This window comes from Limulus polyphemus, unplaced genomic scaffold (genome assembly GCF_000517525.1).
Source record: "Limulus polyphemus unplaced genomic scaffold, Limulus_polyphemus-2.1.2 Scaffold3843, whole genome shotgun sequence".
Classification (NCBI taxonomy): Eukaryota; Metazoa; Arthropoda; class Merostomata; order Xiphosura; family Limulidae; genus Limulus; species Limulus polyphemus.
In genome coordinates, this window is record NW_013669453.1 from 99,540 (window position 1) to 106,782 (window position 7,243).

Here is a 7,243-nt window from a genome sequence, read left to right on the forward strand (position 1 = left end):
GTGAATCAACAATGATATTTTAATTGTCTTTGTAACAAGATGTGTGTGTTAATAAACATTTAACCATAATTAAATATTGTTGTGTCTTCTGGTACACAAACAGACAAGTGACATGTTCTTGTTTTGACTTGTACAGAATACCAAAAGAACTGGAGAAGAGACCACAATGGATCTAGATGATTTGATGTGAATACTGACAGCCATCCAGCATTGACTGCTTGTTATGTTAAAGGTAAGAAAAATATTTAATTATCAACAATAGTAGTCAGTGTTAATACTATTGTTAAACAGTTTCAGGGATTGGTTTATATAAATGTGGTGTGCTTGTAAATGTGTAATAATAACTTTTTTTAACATCCTGCTCACAGGTAACAATAAACATTGTTTAACCATGACTTGGAGCAACATAAAGTTAGACTTCTGTAAGCAAATAATCTGTATAGCTTAGTTGTTAATAATTTCTGAACTGGCAATCAGGAGATAAGATAAATACCTGACCAGAAGTTGGGCCTTTGTTTTTTATTTACATAAATAATATTGATAGGGAACCATAACTGAACAAAAGGATCTTGGTACAGTAGTCGATAAGTCACTCAAGTCATTGATACAGTGCTCTGTTACTACTAGTAAAGCTGATGTAATTTTATGGTGTACTTACATTATACTGATGGTGTACTGATTAGAAGAAGTCAAAAGAAGTAGTTATCTTTCTATATAGATCACCTGTTAGGTTTCACTTGTACAGTTTTGGTGTCCTTATCTAGAAAATAATATTGACTTATTGGAAAGGGTTCAGAGGAGGGCAACTAGGATGACTCCAAAGATGAAAGACAGATTTTATAGGAATAGGCTAAGATCTTTTATTTGATTTTGAGAAGAGTAAGAAGTGATTATTGAAGCTTATAAGATTATCTGGGTGATTAATAAGATAAAGTCCTCTAATTCCTTTGTTATATATTTTGAAGATAATTCTACAAGAAGTCACAAGTTTATGGTTTGGAAAAGACAGGCCATTATAAGACTTGAAATATTTCCAATATTGATTAAGATTAAAAGACCAACATGAAGGTTGTTGTAGCCAACATCATAAAACTGTTGTACAACTTTGATGTTAAAATGTTTACAATTACACATAAAAATGTACATTAAACACTAAATAACCATGCTATTGTTTTATGCCACCAGAGGGCTGCAGGTATTTCACTTCACAAGGATCTTCTAAAAAACCATTATACAATGTAAACTGAGGATATTTATCAACATTGACATCTAAACAAATATTAGAAGTCACTGCTTATGTCATAAGTATCTGTTAAACTTAATTCATCCTTTGTAACAAATAGTGCTGCCTATCCACTAATATCATGTAGGTCAAGAACTTTCTGTAATGAATTATGTTGTACTTCTATGATTCTGTTAGGAATTTTTGTAACATTGTGTGGTATGTAGGCATACTATGTGTTTGTTACTCTTATTTTAATATAGAATTTTTCTTTTCCAAAATTTTCATTTATTCATATATTTGCATTTTTCACATAGAACATTGTTCAAGAAAGTTCTTTCACTCTATCTGCCTATTGTTCTGTGTCATTCACCCAAGATATCATCTTTGGCTTCCTTTGAGAAAGGTTTCTAACAAGGTTCTATGTGGTATGTGAAAATAGCAAGTGACCTTTTCCAATGGCAGGTCAGGTAATGTCTTGAGGCTAGAGCCTCTCTTACGTTTCAGTGGGAACGATAGTCACATGAGTGACACAAGTATCTTTGGAGAACATAGCATTGTTTTTTCATACATAGTGCTATGTTTTATCAAATTCAATGACTGACTTGGTCTAATAGAGAGCCATTTCCAGTAAAAGGAATATCTTGCATCCAAAATAATAACATAGTGTGTTTGTTAGTTAAATATATATAATTTCATTGTGCTTAATCTCTTTCTTTCTCAAACTCAGTCAGGTCAGAGAATTCAGGTTTAATTTGTATTATATTTCCTGTTATTCTGTTTTGAAGAAAATCAGTTCACTTGAGAATACCACATTTTGATAGCAAAATCCATATTTAGTTATTCCTTTGACATTTTCTGTTGAAGGTTTCAACTTCTGCTATGTGTGAATTGCCTCGATCATCCAAGGCAATAATTTACCTTTTGTGTCTTCCTTTACTAAAAGTAAACAACAGTGTTGAGGACAGTATTGGAATTTTTCTAAACTTTGATGAAGGATTAAAATTGTTTCTATATAAGATAACAAAACTAATATGAAAAAGTTATTGCAATAAAGAAACTAAAGAATTTTTTAGAAAAGTTGTTATTGGAATACTGTGGGAGTTTATCAAGAAAGCAGGATATTTATTTGAGAGAGTACTTTTATTGTATGTGTTAAAAGTTATGATCAAAATCTTGTGGTCTGTAGGAGCTCTTCTTGTATATGCTGAGAGAAGTGTGGATTATTGCTTGGTTTTCACCTAGAAAAAGATGAACACAAGTAGTCAGGTTTAAATATTTTTTTTCCAGTGCTTTTAAGAGTCTAATTACCTATAAATGAACTGGCTTCAAAGAGGAATTCTTGCTGTGGCTTATCCTGAATGTGACATCATGCAGCACTGTCAGGATATGAGACGGAAACCATGTTAGGCCCAGGATTGTTGCGATAGTTGGGGCATCTTTGATTCAGCTGTTATAACTTTCACTGTCATCCTTACACACATTCTATCACTGATAACTCAGTTTGTTCCTTTTTGTTGGTCATACAATTTTTTTTTGTCTTCTTTTGCCTTTTTCCTTCCACAGCCCCACGCAGGATTGTATATACAAGGGTGCCTGGTTTTCTCATCACGTGACCAAACCATTGTAGTTTCCTTCTTCTCACAGTTTCTAGTAATGGATCACGGGTGTTAATTTTTTTGTACACTGTCCTTTATAAATGACTTTTTTATAGTTATAGGTAATGTACACACGTCTTCTGAAGCATCTCTTTTCAAACACTTCTACTTTCTTGTCCAATTTGTTTGTAAGGATCCGTGTTTTATCTTTACACAGTGTTGTTAAGGTAACTTCAGCAATAAGATGAAATTTTTTTTTAAATATTATGTCCAGATTTTTTGTGCCAAGATATTTCAAACTACTGATCTTTTCTACTTTCTCTTCTCCAGTCTTGATATCATTTAGTGTTATATGATCAATGCTAATGGTTAGAAATCTAGTAAAGGGGTGACATAGCAAAAGAAAACATGTTTAGTTTTTTGGACAATTTAGAATATAAACATTTCATGAGTGATTTAAAATTTTTACATACAACATACATATGTAATATATATATATATATATATAACAATAAACATTACAAGTTTTAATACAGGGAAAAATCTATGCAACACACACAAAGGGAAAGAAAATAGTAAAATGTAATATATCAAAATAAGGAGGGCTGAAAGGAACTGAGGTTATTATTTCGGCTGTGGTGATTCACAGACTATCTAATCACAGCCTTGTTGTTTGATGATCCTGATGTTAAGAGTTTTGAAGTTACCAGTAGATAAAGGGTGGTTACTAATTTCACAGTGTGTGCAAAAAGGAGGGAGTACATGGACATATAAGTTGTTGACTGGTTCTACTTGAGTCTCCTAGTTATTTATAGCCACATATTTTTAATTGGCTGATGTTTAGTTTTGTCAGTATAGGTGGCTTTAGAGTGATCACAAGTGTACTTGTAAACGACCCATGAATGTAGAGAAGTAGATAGACTTTTAAAGAAGTTGATAATTTGGAAAGACATGAAAAGTAACTGTAGTTAAAAGTTACTTATAATATTCATAATTTGTTTTCCTAAAAACAGAAGGACAAGCAACTTTAAAGCATTGTGTGATTTGTTTAGTCTGTGCTATTTTATTTGTAACAAAATAATGTTATTCTTTCAAGATGTTGTATCCTATTAATTTGGTTAATTACCAGATTGAATTTGAACAAATCTGATAGAAAGCTGTGAAAAGAAATTTATAGACCAATAAAAGTTTTCTCTCGATGCAGATGTTGTAAACTGTTTATTCTGTTGGATAACTTGAACATCTAGAAAGGGCAGTTTATTTGTAGCTTCAGTTACATAGGTCCTGAGATATACTTATTCGAACTAATGTTTTGTGTTTATCCTCATTTCGTAATCCTTTAAAATGAATTGTTGCTTTTCTTCATGTTTTATGGTAACACTTAGCCAATCTGGATTTAAAGGTGTCACATTTTTTTACTATAACTATGACATTACATTTGTCATCTGAAAATTATAATGTTATAATTGTTAGCAAGCTCTTTTAAGGCAGCAAGTTCATCATGAGTGAGAGGAGAGGAGGTTTTATGAGAGTTATAGTGATTGAAAGATAGAGCATTATTTATTTTTTTTCTAATAAAGTTTTCTAAAGTTTGGGTGTCATTTTTGTGGAATATTGAAAAGGATTTGTAAGCAATCGACTTGAAACATGTAGGTTGTGAAATTAAATTTATGAGAAGATAACCAGTAGTTTTAAGCCTTTAGTTAATGTAGTTTTAGCTTGACTAAAGTTAAAAATGAGCCTGTTTGTGTCAGTATTATTCAAGGTTGTCTTAGGAGAGAGTTTAGTTTCACAATTTGAACATGTTCAAATGGGCAGTAGTTGTAATGTTAAGTCAGATTAATAAGGTGGTTGGAGTTGAAGTAAGCTGTATAGTTATATACTCATAGCAGTAACATCTTCATTAAGATAGTGTACATTAGAGTAACAAATTCTTCCTGTCTAAAGACGTAAAACAATTTGTCCTTTATGAATAATCTATTTTTTTTTTTTCAGACTTGGGAGACAATCAAGAATTCTTGGCAGTAATGGATGGAATATCATAACCAGTACACAGTAAGTTTATATTATACTGTTTGTTATACACCTTTAAGTTATTTTGTTATACACAAAATGTTAACTGTGGCTATTTAAACAACTATCAGTTTTAGTGCAGATGTTATTTTTAAACCTTAACTACATTTTTTTTTATAAAACGTTTTTTTTTAAATGTAAGGTTTAAATGTTAGAAATCATGATAAACAACAAAAAGATCAACACATAAATATGGTAGTTTATGAAATATACTCATAAAGAACATTACATTCCAAATATTTATTATCATAATAACCCTCACTACAGGTGTTTCACTTAACAGTGATCTTTTAAACAATACAAACTGAAAATATTTATCAACATATAAACAAATATAAGAAGTCACTGCTGATGTGATTTTCTCATAAATATCTGTTCAACATAAGTCATCTTTGGTAACAACTAGTGCTGCCTATCCTCTAATACCATGTAAGTCTAGAACATTCTTCCTGTGGGAGAGGTTTCTACAAAATTGTACATGGTATGTGAAAATAGCAAGTGACTTTTTCAACTGACAGGTCAGGTAATGTCTCAAGGCTAGAGTCTCACTTATGTTTCAGAGGCAATGACAGTCACATGAGTGACACAAGTATCTTTGGAGAACATAGCATTGTTGTTTCACATGTATAGTGCTATGTTTTATGAGATTCAGTGACTTCAAGTTAAAGTCTAATAGAGAGCTATTACCAGTAAAGGTAATATCTTACATCTATATAAATAATACCTTAGTGTGTTTGTTTGTCAAATATATATTGTTTCATTGCGTTCAGTCTCTTTCTTTCTTAAACTAAGTCAGGGTCAGAGAATTCAGGTTTCGTTTGTATTATATTTCTTGTTATTCTGTCTTGGAGGAAATCAGTTCACTTGAGAATATCACATCTTGATAGTGCTATCTATTTTTATTTGTTTCTTTAATTTCTTTAGTTGAATGTTTTCAGCATATGTTATGTAAACAGGTCCTAAATCTTACAAGGTAATAATTAACATGTCTTCTTTTACTAAGTAACAATACTGAACCATGAAGAGGTGAACATGACACAGAAGTTTGTCGTATTTACAATCACCTCACGGTTGCTCTACCAGACAAGCTAAGATTAACGTAGCATGTAAACATACCAGGTTTATATTTTGTTGTTATTAGAATACTGTGGTAGTTGTATTTATCAAGAAAGCAGGATCTTTATTTGAACATTTACTTTTACTGTGGTAGGGAAATGAATGTGTTAAAAGTTCTGGTTAATATCTTGTGGTCCATACCAGCTCAACTAGTATGTATTGATAGAATATTCCTGGTGTACAGGTGAACACAAGTAGTCAGGTTTTAATTACTTTATAAGTATTAAATTACTTATTAATGAACTAGTTTCATAGAAATGTGGCTCATCCTGGATGTGACATCATGCAGCAGTATTGTGATAGATTAATTAGATGGAAACAAAGTCAGGTCCATGATATTTGGGGCACACTTGATTCAGCTGTTATAACTCTTTAGGTTTCCCGATTCTCTGTCATCCTTACACACATTCTATCACTGACATCTTACTTTATTCTGTTTTCTTACAGTTTGTTTTCACAACCCCATACAGGATGGTATTTACAAGGGTGACTGGTTTTATCATCACATTATCAAACCACTGTAGTTTACTTTTTATCACAGTTTCTATAAACAAATCACAGGTTCTGATTTTCTGTATAATTTCCTTTTGAACTGACTGGTTCCTTCTATACATGTTATAGTGAATGTGAACGTCTTCTGATGTATCTTATTTTGAAGACTTTTATTTTCTAGTCTAATCTGTTTATAAGGGTCCATGTCTCACTTCCTGATAGTACTGTTAAGGTAACTATAGCAAGAACACGGAATATTGTTTTTAACATGATGTACAGATTTTATTGACTTTTTTGTTCCAACTTATTAAAAACTGCTGAAGTTTTATAATTTCTCACTAATATCCTTGAGTGTTACGTGATCAGTATTAACACTAGGAAACTAATATCCTTTAGTGTTACGTGACCAGTGTTAACACCAGGAATCCAATATCCTTTAGTGTTACATGACCAGTGTTAACACTAGGAATCTAATATCCTTTAGTGCTACGTGACCAGTGTTAACACCAGGAATCTAATATATTTATTGTTACGGGACCAGTGTTAACACAAGGAATCTAATATCCTTTAGTGTTACATGACCAGTGTTAACACAAGGAATCTAATATCCTTTAGTGTTACATGACCAGTGTTAACACAAGGAATCTAATATCCTTTAGTGTTACATGACCAGTGTTAACACAAGGAATCTAATATCCTTTAGTGTTACATGACCAGTGTTAACACAAGGAATCTAATATCC

At 31.6% G+C, this 7,243-nt stretch overlaps 2 long non-coding RNA genes across 5 annotated transcripts in view; one reads left to right on the forward strand and one right to left on the reverse strand.

Annotated features, from left to right (window-relative positions):
- The window catches only part of LOC111088478, a 19,896-nt gene extending 19,683 nt beyond the window's left edge, over positions 1-213 (reverse strand). The window contains exon 1 of the long non-coding RNA XR_002612990.1: positions 135-213. This is a non-coding gene — a long non-coding RNA (uncharacterized LOC111088478). The remainder of the gene's footprint in view (positions 1-134) is intronic.
- Positions 1-4,897, forward strand: part of LOC111088477 — a 10,764-nt gene extending 5,867 nt beyond the window's left edge. For all 4 annotated transcript variants that reach the window (XR_002612987.1, XR_002612986.1, XR_002612989.1 and 1 more), the window contains exons 3-4: positions 137-232; positions 4,816-4,897. This is a non-coding gene — a long non-coding RNA (uncharacterized LOC111088477). The remainder of the gene's footprint in view (positions 1-136; positions 233-4,815) is intronic.
- The last annotated feature ends 2,346 nt before the right edge of the window (positions 4,898-7,243 follow it).